Genomic DNA, 20975 nt, shown 5'->3' with positions numbered 1-20975 from the left:
GTGCTGGTGTATTACCTCAGTTCTAACTCGAAGTGAAAAGAAACTCGTAAACGTCTGCATCGAAGATCGATCGTTAAAGTTTTTTGTTAACAAACGTAGAGACTCTAAGCTTTTCATTTTCTTCGTTTTAGTCGTTGTCATTAGTTCTTAGCGTTATCGCTAAGATTTGTTAGAAAATTACTTAACAAATATCGGTAGGTGGGAGAAATCAGCTATTTTCTTTTATTTTACTATCGTCCTTCAAACTTAGTCATTTTAACGATACTGCCAAACAAACACACATAAATAACGTTTTACACATTCTAGAATATTAAAGATCAATGTACATTATTTATCAGATTTAGTAATAATTTATGTTGTTTTTGTATCATGCGTCCGAGTTTTTATTTAGCGATAATTTAAGCAATATAATCTAAACACTTTTAATATGAACAGAGAATATGAAGTTTAGTGAACGCGTTGTGCGCATTAAAACTGTTTTCCTCTTTCAAATTTAGACATTTGGAGACAACAAAGTGGTGGATGAAGAATATGTTAAGAACCGCATGTTTTATGAATTTCAATGGAAGAGAAAAGCACAGGATCTTGTGAAAAACGTTTACAATGAACACTTGGTGAAAGTGTTGTTCACTTATCGAAGAAGTCAAAATGTTATAAAATATGTTTCAATTAAAGAAACTTTTCATTAGAAGTGTATCCAATTTTGATCAAAAAGCGCTACAAGCCTTTTTGCTTCTAAATCCTGAATCAACCAAACAAAAGCTTGTTACACTATTAAATTGCACTCAAAAATTCATTTGCAACCAGTTACAATCGCTTGACAAGGTTCGAAAGCTTGGAAAGTGGATTCTCAGCCAAGTAAACGAGAATCAACATTAATTATTACTAGATCTGATATAGTTTTGTTGAATGTTGTTAAACAATAAGATAGTATCGATAATAAAAAAACGTTTTAGGCAGAAAGTGAATATCAAATAATCTATGCAAATAAGTGCGGAGACTGATCAATAGAAAGACCTTCGAATGAAATAATGGTTTTAAATCCAAGCTAAATCGGGAAAGATAATCTCCGAATAAGCGGAGTATGTACGATCGAACGTTAACGTTTGATTAAAATTTAATTTCCTGCGTTGATGGCGAGCGCACGCGAACGTCGTTTGATTTGAAAGGGGAGAAAGGTCGAAGGTAAGCGACAAACGACCACAAGCTAGCAGCATAGTTATGATCAATGTGTCTCAACGTTACTGACATTCGACTGTGTTAATAGAACGTAATCAACAATGTCGTACAGTTCTGAATACGTTTCGTTTCTCACTCTCCCTTTCATATGCTTTCTATCTCTCTCACTGTCTCTCTTTCTCTCGTGTCAGTGTATATCGTGCACGACACCTGCCTAAAAGGCGCCATATGCGCCTTCCTTATGCACCTTTCAACGTTCGTGGAACGTGCGTTCCAACACGCAATACCGTGTCTTCGTCTCTCGTGACCCTAACTTTCGTCGGAACGTTTCTACCTTCACTGTGTCACCGTGCATTCATGTACATGGAATCAGGAAACCGACATCCGTCGACGGACAAGCTACGTTTAAACCGTCTATTAAGAGAACTCTAAGGTTTTTTTTTTATCATGGAATTTAATACGATCTTTATATTTCTTTATTCTCCCAGTTGGTTTTCTTCTTTTCATATAAGAATTATAAAAATATATCTCTAACACAAAATGATTATACCTAGGTAGGTATATGAAAACAAAATGACGTTGTAAACATTTCAAATGCAATTTCCAATCTTAAATTACATTTGATTATTTAATGATCACGATTAATGTAAAAATGATAACTCTAATATTGAAGTTGAGATCGACGATGGAAGGAATCTGTACGGTTTTCTCTTGGTAATTCTCCAAGTTAATATTAGTCGGTTAGTTATCTGGCACTAACGAAGTTTGTGCAAGCGAACGAGAAAGAGAGAGAGGGAGAAAGAGAAGAAGAGGAGGAGAAGAGGAAGAGGAATACCGATTTCGGTGGGAAACGAAGGAAGACTGTTCTTCGGTCGTCACGTACTGCGTTACGCATACGCACATATAGGGGATACATACACCTGCACATACTTAATTTACAAAACAAATCGAAATTCAGTGGCGTGAATCGAATGCTCGACAATTATTTGCATTCCTATTCTAGCGTTACTATTTTCAGTAGAAAGAGAAAGAAAATCCCTGCCGGGCGAGATGGGGAGGAATCATCGGAATCGAGCAACTTGGTGTATAACGTGCACAACGGAAACGAAGCATGTCGACGAAACGCACAACGACGACGAAGACGAAGACGACGAAATCGCCAACGTTACGCAGAGCATATGTTATTTTGAGCAGGTGGTACGCGTACAGGGAAAAGCTCTATTATTTTCGACAACAGAGAGAGAGAACCAAAAAGAAGAAAAGAAAGGAGAACAGAAAAATAAAAATAATATAAGAAATCATCTTTTCTACTTCTGTCGACTTTAAAAAGACTTGGTGATTCTTCTAGAAATCTTTTTCTTATTGTATTATATACCTTAAAACCCTCTTCTTTTAATACTATTACGAACAATGTACTGTGTCTATTGTTCGATTACAATAAACAAAAATATAACTAGATGGTTGATATCTTTATAACGTCGAAATAATTTTAATCTTTTCTATAAAGAGTAAAATGGTAATTCAGATTTTCTCGAAAGTTTAAATATCTATTTTGGATACTGTTGTATCATACATGGTACTGGTAATTATAATAATAAGCTGAGTCAACAAATTGAGAACATTAAGTTTTTTCGATTTATTTTACAATATGAATAATTGTAATATAAAATAAATAACAGTATAAAATTTATTAATTTTTTTAATTATTGTTAGTCCAATATTACAATTACCAGGACATACAGTGACTCACGAAAGTATTTGAATACTTACTATGAAATATTTTCTTAATTATAATAAGTATATTATATAACATTTACCGACATATTATTAACATTGAATGAAGGTATGACTCTCTAGATTATATAGGTAAAGTTTCAAGCAAATCGAAATATATATACAATAGTTATGATTAGATGATGATAGTTATGATACTCGAAGTATGGAGTTCCATATCACCAAGTGTTACAAAAAAGTTAGTAAAGAGTATGCATAATCGTTTACAAGATGTTATTCGTGCCAAATGTGATCCTACTAAATATTAAAAGTTGTCTAGTCAAATACTTTTGTAGCTTCAGCAATCTTTACGTTTGTAAGAAATAATTCATAACTATTGTATATATATTTCAATTTGCTTGAAACTTTACTTATATAATTTAGAGAGTCATACCTCCATCCAATGTTAATAAAATGTCCAGTAAATGTTGTAAAATATACTTATTATAATTAATAGAGTATTTCATGACAAGTGTTCAAATACTTTTCGTGAGTCACTATATATCAATAAGATATCAAAATAACGGAGAAAAGATATAAAGATGTATTAAAGATTTGAATATCTATCTTTTCTAGAACAAATCGGTCTCTTTTAAAGATTAGAAGAACTATTAAAAGAAAGTATTAAGATTTCGCAGTCGCGTAAAAGCGGCAAGGCGCGAGATATTCCACGAGATCGACAGCAGTATCTGAGAGCTAAAGATAGATCAACGGGTGGGGAGAGCAAACGAGAGCCGAGTAAGCTTTTCGGTTGACTTTTTGTACTCTGGCAAAGCGTTTTCCCGGCCTACCATCATCGCGTGTCTCGTACCTTCTTCTTCTTCTTTTTTCTTTACTTTTCTTTTTTTCTTCTCTCTTTCTAGCATCCAAAAGTAAAGCCCTTCAGGGTTTATATTTGGCAATGAGCACGAGCGCGCAAACACCCCCAAATCTAAACTTTCCATTTCTCTCTCTGTCCTTCCATCAATTCATTCTTTTCTATCCTTTTTTCACAAGCTTCCATTTCTTTCTCTTTGCTTTTCTTCTCTCTTTCTTCTCTTATCTTTTGAATACACAAGAAGAAGTCGTGAGGTTTTTGAATTTAGAAGACACTTAAAATTAGTAGAGGACTTCTTCGTTGCTCCGGATTTTTTCAAGGAAGTCTCTAACGTAATTCGAGATTTCACATCCGCATTACTTTTAACTTCTTCTTCTTCCTCTTTTTTTCTTTCCTTTTCTATATCTTCTTATTCTTTTTCTCGTGTAAATCCTACCCTACGTCATCACCTTACCTTCTTCTTCTTCTTCTTCTTCTTCCGTCTTAGCCGATCCTCTCCTATTCTTATTCCAGTCTCGTTTTTAAAGCTTCACCAACATTTGCAACCTCGTTAAAAGTCCATTCATCCGTTCTTTAAACTCGTCAGACTTTCGGGAGAAAGAGAACTTGGATAAAATTGGAGACGACAACTTCTTTTTAAGTTCCATGGATGCCAAACTGTTGAATTTCCTTTTTTCTCTTTCGAACCACAGTCATTCCTTACCTTCCCGCCCCTTTCCCGCCATATACTTTCGTCTTCTTCACCTCTGCCCTATAGACGCGTCTTTTACCTTCTTCTTTCTTTCCTAGCCATAGTTGTCGGCAATCCTTGCTTTTGCAAAAAGGATAACGTCTCCTTTCGAATTCGGTCACGATTCGATGGAAAAGAGTAGAAGTACTACTTCCTCAGACGTTTCTCTTTTTATTCTAAATCCTTTCGTAGAAGGTGAAGTTCCCACGAGTTTCTTGTCTAACGATTTTCACGATATATATATATGTATAGGTATAATATACACGTTACGATCGTTCGCGCTCGTTTTATGATCTTACGTCATGGTCGAAGCTCAAGATATCCACGTATCTAGTCGTCCGTGAAAGAAACTCTAAATAAGATTATTTTTCTCTATTATTTGTAAAAGGATCGGATGAGAAAACAAACCTTTGCGTTTACGACATTATTGTTTCTATTTCTAGATCAATTTGATTTCTTCAATAAAATCATTTGATCGAGGAAAATAAACATTTTGGCCGTGTTTCGTTTAGAAAATATTTCGTTATTTTTGGCCGGATATTTTGTTTCCTTGTTATTACAATTATTATGATTATTATTATTATTATTATGATGATGATGATGATGATGCTGATTATTATTATTATTATTATTATTATTATTATTATTATAAATATATACCTTTTCTTCTTAGAGTTCTCGTCCAATTTGTTTTTCCAAGTTCTCAATTAATTCTTGGTTGTCCGTTGACGAGAACAAATTTCATCCAATTAACGATGCAATTTTCTCGAGGATATTTCGAGCGTCTTTCTCGCACGTATATACTACTACTGCTGCTACTACTACTACTACTACTACTACTATTATTATTAGTAATAATAATAATAATAAAAATATTAGAATAAAAAAGGCACCACGACACAACGGATTGCGATTTCGGTGCGAGGAAGAACGTACCACTACAGTGAAGGCTAAGAAGAGACGAAAGAAGTTTCTTTCGAAATACGGAAATAGTCGTCCTACCTCGAATGAACTAATGACGCATATCTATACTACGTATTATATACATACACAGATACATGTGTACTTACATACTTGCATACATTGTGTAGTGGCCTTAATCGCGTTACAAATATTGAGACATGTACGATATTACAAGTTTGTACAATACTATACATACGTAAATACATACAACGAGAGAAAAAGAGAGAGAGGAGGATAGAATGATTTCATAACGCGATTATGCGATATGCAATTAAGCGTCGTTACGATACGCGATCTCTCAGGGACGAAAGTGTAATCCATCTTAAATACATCGAAGAAAGTTGTAAAACGTCGACGTATGATGATTATTATTATATATCTCGTTATTTTTTCCTCGCTTTTTCTTTCTTTTTTCTTTCTACTTCCTCTCTCTCTCTCTCTCTCTCTTTCTTTCTTTCTTTCTACCATTAATTTTCATCATAAACAAATGATTATTACGTTACGTTATGTTACGTATCCACGTAACTTACGTGACTTATACGCTTATTGTTAAATATATACCTAGTTTCTGACAATATTTCTCTAACGTTAATTCAACTGCGAAAACTTAATCTACATTGTCCTACGACTTACCATTTATTTCCTCAAACTGTCGTAATAATTCTTAAGCTATTGTCTGATTTACGAGCGAACGTGGAGAAACGTGAGAAGAGTGGGGCAATATGTAGTTAAAACGAATAAGAAAAAAAGAAAAAAAGAAAAAGAAAAATAGAAATAGAAAGAGGGAGAGAAGGTTATAATACTTTTCGTGTGACTTATTCTACGCGATAATAATCACACCTATAAATAACGCAAAATTAAAAGTACTCGAGTATTATTCTTATGAAATAAAATTGAATAATCTTCGATCTAACATTGACGTAACACTCCGTAAAACACTTCAATCAATAAAAAAAATAAGAAAGAAAAAAAGAAAGAAGGAAAATAAAAAGAACCTTTTTTTTCAGAGATTTATTTCAGAAAGTTCCGTTTTCTCGGTAAAATGAAACTCGACGATTTATCATCAAAGAAGAAGAAGATGAAGAAGAAGAAGAAGAAGACTGAGTGAGTATGCGTTTCTTGGAGTAGACGACTACGACGTTCCTACCAAAGAAGGTAAATGGACCGTTCACTGTTACTTGAATGCCGTGCCCATCGTGTATTGCCGTTGTTTCCATGGGAAACGGTCAGGTAGAAACGTGGAAAATATGTTAAGTTACAAAGTGAAAGAAAGAGATAGAGAAAGATAGACAAAGAAACAGAGAAAACAGGTAAAACGACCTAGAGTCGATATGCATGTGTATACGTTTTGTATGTGTATAAGTGCGCGCGCGCACGTATATGAGTCTTTCTCTCTTTCTCTCTTTTTTTCCCTCTCGCTCATCGCACTAGCTTCTAACAGGTCATAAAAGCAGAACCATAAGCCCAGCCGCCTGACCTAACGCAACAATGGTTATAGAATCGTTTGTTCTACGGCTATTTGCATTTCTCTTTATTTATTTCTCTTTCTCTCTCTCTCTCTCTCTCTCTCTCTTTTTCCTTCTATCTATTTCCATCTTCCTGTGACTTTTTCTGTCTCTTTCTCTATTACGGGATGTCTTGTACAATGAATTTAATGTAAGTCATTCAATTATGTTATTCGTCATGTGACAAACGCATTAACAAATGTCCATTTACGAATAGAATTATAAAGGGAAGAATACAATTATTATTAAGCGAAATATTACACTAGATTGTTTTCATGCTTGGCTTGTTTACGTGCACACGTCATTTTGTTATATAAACGAGGGTGATAATCGGGAGGATGCAACGAGGGATGTATTAGCTGTCCTGTGTGTGTGTGTGTGTGTATTTGCGAGTAGGTAGATTAAGTTGGTATAAATAATATTATATAAATAAATTTTTTTCGTAATGTTTTTGTGAGTCTCTTTGAAGTATCTACCGTCGAGCTGTGACGATGAATAATAAAATAAGAGAAAGAGTAAGAGGAAATTACGAAAGATGTTACAAACCTTGCTTCTTCTCTTCTTTCGAAGTAGGAAAGTTCTTTTAAGTTCTTTTGCCTTGAACAATGGAGGGAAAGAGAAACAGAAGGAAAGCGTAGGCGAGTATCCACAAAGATTACCGATCATAAGAGACAAATTTAAAAAAAAAAAAGAGAGAGAGAGAGAGAGAGAGAGAAAGAAACTCAATGAAAGTTTGATTTCTCTTTTAATCATTTGATACAATTCATGAAGTGACATTATTTTTAATTAATCATCTATTTCAAGATCACATTTCTCATTCGATTCTTAACGCAAAAGAAATCGGTTTTCTCCTTTGGCATAGATCTTTCATTTCTCTGTCTTCATATCTTTCTAAAATAATTTACAGAAACGCAATCCTTTTATCATTGGTAAATTTTCAAAGTCATTTCTATCGACGACCGCAGTATACGTACATTTAAAAGGAATTTTGCAAGGCGTATCTTTCTATGAGTATACGCGTGGCTGTGTATGTTTGTACGTACGTGGGTGTACTTATGTTAGCTAGGAAAAGAAAGAATGAAAGAGAAAGAGAAAGAGAAAGAGAAAAAAAGAGAAGAAGAGAAAAATTCGTTAAAGGGGCACGACAAACGAACGTATATGTATGACTGTATGTATGTATGTATGTATGTATGTATGAACGTATGTATGTATGTATGAACGTATGTAAGGATGTATGAGCGTACCAAGAAGTGAGTCATCGAACGGGTGGGCGTAGAAAACCCTCGATTGGATCGGCCGGAAGAAATAAGAGAGGAGAGTACTGCTGCTCTCGTAGGTGATTTCAAAGAGTACTCTTCTCTCTTCGAGAGACTGATCCTCATAGACACGCGGAAGATGATGTCGTTCCTTCGAGAGCTCTCTATACCGTTCTTTTAGGTGAAAGTTTTCAACTGCACTACGAGATAGAAAGAAAGAGACAGAGAGAGAATCTCGTGGCTTAGCCTCAAGAGACAAGTAGAGATATCTCGAGCCTAATAAGTTCAATGAGGTTTCAAGTTGATCGTGAAGGCTTCGACAGAACTGATTTCTCGACAGAATTATTGCAATCTATTTCTTTTTTCTTCTCTTTTTGTTCTATTTAATCTTCATTCTATTCCAATAATTTGGAATAAATTTGATTATTATGATTTTAGATAAACAGTGAAATATATTTGTCATTAATATATATTTTCTTTTCAATTCTCTTTTTTAATATCTTACTTTTTTTCATTTTTTAATTATTATTTTGTAAATTAATTTTGATATAAAGCCTTGATTAAATTTAATTGAATATTTTTGGTTCATAGATACACAATTTTCTCGAAATTTCTATAAAAATTAGAATTTACATTTGTCTTTAAATATCTTATTTCTACTTTTTCAATATCTTCTCCTCTTTGAATTTTTTTGACTATCATTTTGTTACAAAACTTTTATCCTTTCCTTCTTTTTTTTCTCAAACTCTACCAAAATATATCTAACTAATCTCGGTACTTTTCATTTACAATTGGACACAATATTTCCGGTCAGAATTAAAAGAGTAATAAATATCGTAAGATGTGAAAAATACACCTGTTGTCAAAATAGATATACATTTATTAATAGTATCATAAATCACGATTAGAGTTTGGAAAAAAGTATCTTACGCAATTTCAAATATCAGAAGATAAAAGCAATGACGAGTTTATCGCGAGATTAGGAGTCAATGTCTCCTTCTTAACGTATATAGTACAACTAGTCTCTTCGACCAAAGCTGACTTTCTAATTTCGTAAAGTTTCTTTAAGCGACAACTTTTTCTTCTTCTTTTTCTTTCCCCCCTCATTGAGCACCTACGAAAGTCTTATCCAAAGGTATCCATCTTTCATGATTTATCTGGGAGCAAGAAAGTGTGTTAACGTTTAGGAGCTCTCATGACCTGGTAACTGCCATTTTATCCTATAAATGCATCACCTATGCAACGTTGTTGACATCATAATATTATCGTTAAAGTATATTAATAGATAAGAATCGTAATAAAAATGTTATTATTCGATAATTTCACGATGGTATATGTATATATAAATGAAATTAATCGGTAAAGGAAAGAAAAAGAAAAAAGAAAAAGTCAAAAAGAAGATTGTAAGAGGTTCAAACTTCCCTAATGAAACACCTTGCGCAAGGTATTATGCTTTTCCTTTTTTTATCTCTCAGACAGAAAAGAACGACCGGCCCATCCTAGTTGCTTGAATCACCCTTGAGTACACACGCACGCACACACGCACATATGCAGACAAAAACATAGATAGGTATATACACATATAACGGATGAAGCCATTAGTGGCTAGGTAAAAGATAGAAAAAGGGGAGAAAACTAGAAAGAAGACTATATCTTCCGCCTTATAGATATATGTATATATATATCTTTCTCTTTTAACCCCCCCCCGTTACTCATAGTTTCTTCCTACGTTGTTTTCTTCTTTTTTTTTGGAATATCAAGGGGATGAATGTAAACGAGCGAATCGAGGGAGAGACGAAAAAAGTACTTCCTCAGACGGAGATTGTAAGGACGACACGATCGTTCACCCTCTCTCGATAGCTACTTCGTTATATGCCCTATAAAACTTTGTAAAAGAAAGAGATAGAGAGAGAGAAAAGATTTGGGTGGCTTTATTGGGTGATTTCAACTAGCCAAGGGGGTTGAGAAGACTACGATAACAGAACAATTCCGTATCTGAGTCATGAATTGCTGTCAGTGATATTGTCACCGATTTTATATATCTCTATATTTATGTGTTCGTGTGTGCGTAAGTGTGTGTGTGTGTGTGTGTGTGTGTCATTGGGAAATTTATGAAAAGAATTTTCTAGTAAGAATTCTTTTCTATCTTTCTGTTCTAACAAACTTTTTTATTTTTCTTCAACGAGTTAGGTTCTAAAACACACGAAAATACGATACTCTGCTGACTATCCCAAAGGCCTCTTTATCTTATTATTACTGACATCCTCGTTAATTACGCACATAATACTCACTCCTCGGGCCTTTTTAAGCAGGAAGTACTATGGCGCGTTTAATCATTCTCACACATAAATTTTATCAATAACGAAGACTTCACTCTACAGTTAACAATGTCTTGATTTATATCTGTATGGTAAATGACAATGTTTAAATAATATGAATTATTTTGTATTTAACGTTATTGAATAATTGAAAGAAGAGTGCGTTATCAAATATCGATATTTACGAAATAATGGGACATAGTTACGTGATTTTAATCAGAAAATAACAATCATTATTTTCTTAACATTTGAATCTAAAAGTACAAAGTCAAAAGTTGTTTTCTAATCTTAGTTACATCGAGTTGAAAACATATAACGAAAGATTACTCATCTCTGTGGCACAACATCTTTTATGAATACATTAGAGAGCATGCAGAAGAGATGCATTAGGTCGTTGCAAATGGTTACGTGGAATCGCCATTAAAATGGCATAGTAGGAAAACGTACCTCGTCAGAAGTTATATTTCGCGTTATAATATCCTTGGAGAAAAGAATGAAAAAAAATTGGAGAGAAGGAAAAATGGTGGAGGAGGTGGAAGAAGTGGTGGAGAAGGAGGAGGAGGAGGAGGAGGAGAAAATGTAAAATAGAAAATAAGGAGAGAAGAAAATTTAGCTTGATATTAACGATTCGTTATACTTTCGAATTGAACTATGTGCTCGTACTTTGGATAATTAACGTAACGGAACGTAAGAGAAAGAAAATAAAGACTATGTAAGAGAGAGGAGAGAGAGAGAGAGAGGTAGAGAACAAGGGGGGAAGGGGCACGAATACTTAGCTGTTTATACGAGTCTCGCCTCGTCAAGCTTGCTCGTAAAATGCGATTCGTCGTCCGCTAACATAAGTGAAAATACGTTTCTTTTTTCCTTTTTTTTTCTCTCTTCATTCGAGGAGGTGGAGGAGAAGGAGGAGGAGGAGGCTCAACTTTTTCCAGCGTTCTACGACGGCAAGGATTCAGGAGGATGAATGACGTCTCGGTCAAGCTTGCTGAAAAGATGAATAGAAGTTAGAGGAGGTGGAGGAGAAGGAGGAGGAGGAGGCTCAACTTTTTTCCAGCGTTCTACGTCGGCAAATTCGGAGGATGAATGAGTTTTCAAGCGTTTGCTGAGAGAAAACAGGAGAGTTAGAGGAGAGAGAGAGGAGAGGGAAGTCGGAGGAGTCTGATGAAAAGGAAAAGATTGAACGGAAGTCTCGTATTAATAACGCAAGCGGCGAAGGGCGAGAGGAAAAATTGCGAGGGAGGAACAGTACCTAGAGAGAGGTAAGGGTGACTCTTTTTAACCCTTAACAAACGGAGGGGAGTAGAAGAGAGAAAGAGAGAGAGAGAGAGAGAGAGTTGGCTGCATTACCCCTTTCGCAACCCTAAGTAAACTGCGTGGGTACAGATTCATCGTCGGATTTGTAGTCTCTCCTCTCTCTCTCTCTCTCTCTCTTTTCTCTCCTGGTCTCGTCGCTATTCTTCTCTCCTTCCTTTCCTATCTCTCTGTCTATCTCTTGGTGTACATTGCTCGTATGTTTACCCCGTGACTCGACTATGCAAATCCACGCACATATGTCGCTCGATCTTCCAACGACCTCGAATCCGTAAAACGAACGTAGTTTAACGTCATCCGTTATTTACTTCCTTATTTCCTCGCACGTTTGCTTTTCCCGGTGTCGAAAGAATTCCGTGTTAAATCTATCGCGAGAAATAAAAAAGCCCCCTTCTCCTTCTACCCGTTCAACGTTTTTCCGATTAACGCGATATCTCGGTACTCCGAGATTGCAATTTCCACGAGAGAAAGAGAAAGAGAAAGAAAGAGAGATAAAGAAAGGAGAAAGGAGGGTATGTTTTTATTGCTCCCCCTTTCATCTACAAAGGGAGAAAAAGGCTACAGCTAGACGACGACAAGCTTTGTACGAACAGCTCGCTGTATAATTGAATGCCTTCTTCCATGAACTTTCCGGATTCTTGCTTCCTCCTAACTGTTCCGCGAATGAGAATTAAGTCGAGAAATTCTCTTGATGGAAAATGCCTTCTTACACGTTTAAACACATTAATACATACCCGTATACTTCTGCACATATTCATACACGGTTTTTGAGAGAGACAGAGAGAGAGAGAGAAAGAGAGAGAGAGAGGAGAAGAAATTTTATGCAATATACGGGATTTACACGTGCGTTTGCCGCCACTGTACGGTACACACTATTACCGGACGCGAAAGAAGAAGCAACAAGAACTTGAGATAATGCCTTTCGTGATATTAACTTAGCGGTGAAGTAATCATCGTTTTCTTTAAGAGCTACGAAGGGTCTTTGGTCTCATTTTTTCTTCTTTTTCTTTAATTTTTTGTCTCCATATTTTTTTTTCTTTTTTTTTTTTTATTGCTTTACAGTTTCTCATTTCGTTGTGAAATATCACCGTACGGGACAAGCTTTAACAGCTCGCTTTGGATGTGCACGTTTTCAAAATGCTTTAGTAAATCGTAATAGACCACGTTTGTTGCACGTGCTACTGAATTCCTGATTCTTGTGTAAAACACGTTTAATTTATCAGTTAGCAAATGTTATTAGCGTTTATGCGGGTGTCCTATGTAATTACCTTAGTATACTATTTACTTACTCGAATCTTGGCTAACTTAACATTAATATTTGACTACGAATAAATAAGTATTATAAATACATGAGATTAACGTGTATATGAAATATTCCGTGAAATATTATCTGCTATTATTTATAACAAATGAAATTTTCTTGAGGTAAATTAAGAATCTCTAAGAAAATAAAACAGTTATCTACGTCGTTTCGAAGTAAATACTTGAAATTTCCGAAGCGACGCAACAAAGAGACAAAATATAGAAACGTTTACATTGCGAAAAGCTATATATAGTTAAGAAAACAAAGTTAGGAGAATTTCATTTTCAATATTCAACAGACATCGTTATTCTTTATATTTTTTTCTTTCTTATATTAACCCTTTTCCAGTAGAGGCGCTCAACCGGTGCAGTGCTAAGATAACTTCAGTCATTTGTTCTCTAAAAATCTGATAATTTTACTTAAGAAGTTGCTTTTAAAAAAAAGTTCCTTTTTATGCCAGTCTTTTGGAGCACCAATGTGGTATAACACGTTATATGAATTTATTTTATATTGTACAAGAAGCATAGTATTGTACTTTAAATTTATACTATTATATTATTACGTTTAATATTCGTATGATATTTTTCAAAACAATCTCTCATATGTAACCCCAGATTTCCCTGTTTGTGAAAAGCGTCCTGCAGTGATAGCCACTTTATCGACTTTAGCCCTCCTGCCGGTTGTAGCAAACTAAACAGGATTTACTTTTACCGTCTTCGTTTTAGCGTAAAATACATGGGTTTCCATTCAATAGCCTTTTTCCTATAGGATGTAGGCATACTGCCGTGATATTGTGGCCGTGTGACTGTATGCAACAGGATAAGCTCGTTAATTAATTGCAACGAGTTAAAAGGCAGATCTCAATTTGTTGTTTATACTTCAAACGTGACTTCATTCGAATCCATATGCGTGTAAATGTGTCAAGAGGACAACAGGATTACATCGGGGGTTGTGTCAAAGGATAATCATGACGAAACCCTTGACAAAATCTCTGTCGCAATTCTTGATGTAATTATTAAAGCTACGTTAGATTTAACTTCCAACGCAAATTTTCATTATTCTTCGCTAAGCGGAAAAATAATTTTATCGAGCTATGAAAGAATAGGCATACTTGATTAGAATTTTTTATTCTTACATCGATAAACTTATTTTCGAATGATTAAGATAACGATTTTAACTAAAATCAAATATAAAAAAGAAAAATATTGTAATCCGTAACTCTTCGCGTATGAAAGAAACGCTAAGAAGAAGAAGAAGAAGAAGAAGAAGATGGAAAGTAAGAAGAAGAAGAAGAAGCAGCAGAATAAAACGAAGAAAAAAAAGTGGAACTAGTGGGTGGTTCTTAACGGAGTTGTGCAACGCTCGCGTGCACCAGATTTACATAATTCAAGTTGCATCGTTTCACCGTAACGAAGAGTGAATAAGAAGAAGTAGAAAAAGTGAATACTTCGGAATTATCGTGAACGAGAAACTTTCAAACCGACATAAAGTAGATATCTAACAATAAGTGAGAAGAAGAAGAAGAAGAAGAAAAGAAAACTTACGACCCATACATTTCGTCTTCTTTATTCGAAAAAGAATGGTCATGGAAGCGATGATTAAAAAAATATTAAAAAAGGAAAAGAAAATACCCCGAAGAAAAGAGTAGAGAAAAATTTTTGCGAGTATATGCAAAGTCTACCAAAAAAAATATATGCACGCGATGCCCTAAGCAGTAGTTTCCTGTACACGTAAATGTCTGGAAGCTAATGGCCGCCATTGTGAGCATCTCTTGTAATTACAGAGACCAGAGGTAAACTTTTATTATTCTCGTATGTCTGAATAAATTAAATATTAAAATATTTATATAAATTTTTCTTTTTTCTTCTCTAACTGTATATACGATTTTTTGGTGTACCCTGTATATGTACGTTGCAATGAGTTTCTCTTCTTTTTATCTGTGGTTGGAGGAGTACCTACAAGAAAGAAAGAAAGAAAGAAAGAGAAACACAGGGGAAAAAGATAAAAAGGAGGAAAAAAAAAGAGTAAGGAAGGAAGAAGGAAGGAAATAAATAAAGAAAGAAAAAAATAAAGAAGGGAGGTCCAAGAAAAGAGGAAGCTTCGCGTCTTTTCTACGTGAGAGAAAGACGAAAAGGTTGAATGACGAAGGGAGGAAATACAAGAGAGAGAGTGAGAAAGAGAGAGAGAGAAAGAAAGAAAAAGAGAAAGAGAGGATGGTCTCCACTCGAGGATGAATAATTCAGTACGTGTGCGCATTGTTGGACGCGCCCATGTACAGTCTTCGTATACATACTTCAATCAAAATTTGATCGAAAATTGTACGTGGCACGAATCTTCTTCGAAGTCTCTTTTTTTATACCTATGTATATCTATGTATGTGAAGGCAATTATGGCACTTGACTAATGGTAAGTAAACAAATTTGTAATATTTATTCTATGATTTATTCGATGATATAATCAATCGTAATGTAAAATTCATTTTCACTCTCTCTCTCTCTCTATTTCTTCCTCTCGTGGTATTTTTCTTTTAATTTTAAAAAATATGTATTTAGGATCGAAATGATATCAGAAGTACGATATTCATGAATTTCCATTTATTATTTATATTTTCTTCAGTTTATTTTTATTATTATTAAATACTATTTACTTACTATTGAATACTTTTTATCCAATTTCTAATTTAATTACAGTCCTGTATACATATTTAAAAAGAAATTGATTTTAAGTTTGGCGTAATACCAGAAATTGAGCAGGAAACGTTCTAGAACGAATACGGAATACTTGGAAACTGTTGGGAAACCTGTGTGTTTACGTTTAAAATACGATGAAAAATATTGTGGTATCGCCGTCGTGGCTAACTGAACAAGCTAGTTAAACATTTAAATATTCGCATGAGTTATAAATGCGATCTGGCAAAACAACGTTAATGTTATAGATAGGTAGATGGAAAAGGAGGTGTTAAACTCGGAAGTCGATCGACCGTGAATAAATATCATTGTCGTTTAAAGTGCCAAGAGGTTGGTAAGCGTGTCCTATTAAAGGCTGCTAATAAGTGTACGTCGTAGACGACAACGGAGGTTACTTAAAAGAAAGGATACTGCTCGACAGTGAATGTTACCAATGTCGTTATATTGCTAATTAAGGACACTGTTCTTTCTCTGTTAGTTACGCGTGACTTGTCAAGAAACTATACCATAGAACTTACAGTTACAATTTAGATCGATGTAATAATAATTATAGAAATACTATGATACTCATAAAATATAAATGTGATTCAATCCTATTAATGATAATAATAATAATAGTAATAATAATAATAATAAGAAGAAGAAGAAGATTTTCACAACAAATGATGTAATAATAATAGTACAAGTCTGATATCGCATAATTCCATAATAATAGTAAACTATAATTCTCGTAATAAATAAGATAATTATAACAGTAACATCTTATTTTTAAGATTCTCATATCATATAATTCCATAATTCTTGTAATATTATATAAAAACTAATAATAATAATAGAAATAATACAAAACAATTCTAATATCATATAATCCTATAATAATAAAGTACAATTGTAATATCACATAATTTCATAAAAACAATAATTATAATTTTCGTAACAAATAATCTAACAATAAAAATATACATTTTTTTTTCTTTCGATTCTTTCCTCGCTTATTTCATTTTCCCTGATAACTGTGACTGATAAAATTAATACCTATCGAACAAAAGTAACCTCGATGCATGATAAGAAAAAGCGAAAGAATGTAGACGTCAGCCGTGTGCAACTATCTATATATTTTCTCAAAAATAGAAAAAAAGAGAGATATATATTTTAAAATTAGAACGAACGAAGCTAATCGGGTACGCGAATCGCCGCTGGTGGTCGAACCTAATTAATCCTATACCTCTCTCTCTCTCTTTTATACAAACTTTTTCTCTCTTCTTGTATTTTTCCTCCTCTTTTTAGTGTTTTATACCTTTGACAGGCATTTTTATTACGTTTTTTTTACGCGTTTAAAGGGGTTAAGGTCGAAAACATGAAATCGATTGAATTCGAAAATGGAAGCTGCTGGAGCTAGAATGAAACTGTATTTCATTCGAAAGTATCATTCATGCGAGAAAAACTCGAATAAGTTTATTTTTCTTCTTCTTCTTCTTCTTCTTCTCACATTACGAAACGGACGATGAGTTATTATGATTAGACCGTATCCATAAGGGGCCAATGTTTTATAATCTTCGAAACTAATCGTTGTAAACAAAATTTTAACAGAAATTTAATACTTTCATTCGATTTTGGATAATAACGATCCTTGATAGAAAAAAAAAACAGATATAAGGATGAAGAGGAGAGGGGATAAGAAGGGAGAGGGAAAATGGGTGGCTAAAGAATAATACAATTTGTTAATCTCGTTGACCGATCTTCCCCTCCTTGTATGTAAAATATCAGCGATATAGATAGAGAGAAGGGTTGTTGGGATCTATCGATTTTTCGTTTTGGTTGGAGCAGCTGTGCTGTCTTTCGCACCTGGGTGTCTCTATATAATAAATAACATACAGTAGAGTAACTTCTTTCTCTGTTTCTCTTTTGGGGTCCGTTGATGTTTCGCAGTTCCGCGTCCCTAGGATTGACCAAAAATCTTTCCTTTCTCTCTTTCTCTCTCTTTCTTTTTCCTTTGTCTTACTTTTTTCGAGGGCTATAGCCATGAGATGCATTATATTATATGTATATATGTATAACACACACATATATAATATATACACATTAAATGCTGTTAGTTGCAGTTCTTCCCCTCTATTGGGGTCTCAGACCTTATACGTCACTTAAAAAAAAAGGTAAAGAAAATGAGTGAAAAAAGAAACAGATGAAAGGAAAGAGAAAGAGAGAGAGAGAGAAAGAAAGAGACGAAGAAAAAAGGAGCCACGTGAACAGCTGTGCGGCCCCTTTTGCGGAGTGCCTTTTAAAACGACTCGGAAAGAAAGAGCAAGAGAGAAAGAGCTAGCAACGAGCAACGGCCTACGAAAGAAGCCTTTTTTCTTCTTACTCTTATTCTTATTCTTCTTCTTTTTTTTTTCTTTTTCTTTTGCTGCTGCTTGCACCATCACGATTCTTCGAGAAACTTGATCTTTCATCGATCCAAAGGGGTACAAAAGGAATACACTTGTGTTTCTTTTCATTTTTCCCTTTCCTTCTTTGTACTTTTATTTAATTTTAATTATATTATGATTATAAAGTAGGCTATTTAAACATGGATACTTATATATGTTAAAACGTAACGCGCCGATATGCAAATTACCCATATGACGCCATAACTGAAGGAGATACCGTAGGAATGTGATACGAGTGAAAGTACTGTAGTCTGAATTTTAAAGAAGCATGCAGGTCTCTCTCTCTCTCTCTTTTCTCCAGTAGTCGACACAAGTTTCCTATCGAGTTGTTGCTCGAGTAGTTCGAGAAATATAAGGTCAGGAGGATAGTCGTATGAGATGAAGAGAAATTACTCTTGGGAATAATACAGTCAAACATATGTATGACAAACTTATGTTATTTCGAATTTCTATACGACGAAAGCATTACACGAATATTCTCGATATTTCTAAATTTTCTTCATATATCATATTCTATATTTTTTTAAAATAATATCTACGATAGTGAGTTGAAAAGTTTTTAATTTCGGTAAAAGAATTCATTTTATTCTTTTTTTATTTTTTTTTTAATAAAAGTAAGTTTAATCGAAGATAAATTGTTTTTATGTAAAGTTCAAAACTTTTCAACTAACTCTCGTATATTATAAAATAAATCCTAAAATTAATGTTTCCAATTTTTTGTTTCAATCCATTATCATTATTTGTGAAAAAGATACAAACAAGAGAGAGAGAGAGAGAGAGAGAGAAAAAAAAAACGAGTATTGAATCGATATGATTATTTTGCAAACGGTGGGTGACCTTGATAAATACGATAACTTTTTTAAGCAGGTAGAAGAACATAGGATCGGACGATGACGCGTTTTAAATATACTGTCAAACCAGATCGATAAGGAAACGACGATCGATACGTACTTTGAATTACGATCGAAAGATAATTTAGTCTTGAGTCTTACGAACGTACTAGAACTGTAAATACTGAACTGCTTCGAAAATAACGACCTCTTTCTTACGAGGAGTTTACCAGGAATTATGTAAATTTCAAATCAAATCGATCCTTCCCGTTCACTTAACATTGTTGATCCTTTAAAGTAGAACTGATGAATCACGGTGCAAGGAAGGATCAATTATTATTATTTCAAGGATATGACGAATCTTTCAATTCTCGTATATCCTTAGGGTTTATTGTCATACGTTTCTTACAATAATTTTCTTTACAATAAAGTATCCGTAAGAATGAAGAATACGAATATATCAATAATGGAACGATAAAACTATCGGCTGTTATTAAAATATAAATACGAGAATATGTTAAAAAATTACGAACTTCAAAAAATTGAATTATTATTATTTTTTTTTTTTTCGATAAAAAGTGATATTCAACTTAACCACGTACTTGCGTATATTGTAGAATAAAAAAAGATTAAATAATAAAAAGAAAAGTTATATTTTGCGTTAGATCGACGAATAATTTTTCGATGAATCTTCGATAAAAATACAAAATGATATCATAAGTTATGAAATCATATGGATACACAATAAAAATGGTCGTTACTAACCACATACACACGCGCACGTAGACACATACGCATTCGGAAACATACGTTAATATATTGTAAAATAAAAAGAATAAATAATAAAGACAAAAGCTGCATTGTGTTCTATCAACGAACTGGCAAACGACTCTCGATTTGTATAATTTTCAGCAAGTATTATGGCAGTCTCATGGGGACGATTCCTCTCCATTCCCTTTTAAACATTCTGACTTCAGATTCTAGTTTGACTCGGTAGTGTGTCTCTCCTTACATACATGGATATTTACGCCTAATGATGTCAGCTCTAAGAGAGAAGGCGAGCACGATTTTATTACCGCTCGCTTTTCTAAAGGCGCCCATAGAAATAAATCTCAATGATCCGAAGACGAGACGTCTTTATATTCGTTTCACTATGTTTATACTACCGAGAACGGGGTAGAGAACAGAGACTCGTGAAACAAAACAAAATAATACAAAAAAAAAAAGAAATAACAAACATTAACACTCCTGAATAAGAAATAAAAAATAAAACGTAGCATAAAATAATTTGTTTACAGAACCGTTTATGTAAATCTTATACTTTTACGGTCGGGATCATTAAAAAGGTGTTTCACATTCGTAGTTTTTTTCTTCTCTTCTTCTATTTTTCTTTCTATTTATTTAAATATTAAAAAAAAAAAAAAGAAATGTTCTAGGTAAGACAGAAATGATTTCAAGAGAAATTAAGCTTCTGATGTTAGACGAAAAATAGTAACGCGCAAACTCGAGCTTCTATTGCTTTTAATCTATGACTGCAAGCACGTGCTTCAACTTACACGTTTCAAACGAGAAAGAGAGAGAGAGAGATAGTAGATACCTCTCGCGATGAATTGTCCTCATTGCGTCGAGAGCTGCTTTTCCTTTTAACTCGACGAGAGAGCTCGCTGCTCGTCGTTTCCGAAAGTTATACCCTTCTACTTGTATACTATTATGCCAACATAGTGTGTTTAGTATTCGTAAAAAAGAAACATAACAAATTTTCCGGAATATATACATATATATATATATTTTATTTTTATTCATTTTATATATTTTTCGTGTACTCTTATTCACACAAACTCATTAAATTACCGTGTAATACGTTACATGATATGCAT

The 20975-nt window shown here is 33.9% G+C and overlaps 1 protein-coding gene across 1 annotated transcript in view; it reads right to left on the bottom strand.

Annotated features, from left to right (window-relative positions):
* LOC122517215 (rap1 GTPase-activating protein 1) overlaps window positions 1-20975 on the bottom strand; it is a 30271-nt gene that overhangs the window by 6361 nt on the left and 2935 nt on the right. The gene's annotated exons all lie outside the window — the stretch shown is intronic.

Source organism: Polistes fuscatus, unplaced genomic scaffold (genome assembly GCF_010416935.1).
Source record: "Polistes fuscatus isolate 324 unplaced genomic scaffold, CU_Pfus_HIC Scaffold2, whole genome shotgun sequence".
Lineage (NCBI taxonomy): Eukaryota > Metazoa > Arthropoda > Insecta > Hymenoptera > Vespidae > Polistes > Polistes fuscatus.
The sequence above is the reverse complement of the archived record's forward strand: the minus strand, read 5'-3'. Positions and strand labels throughout refer to the sequence as shown.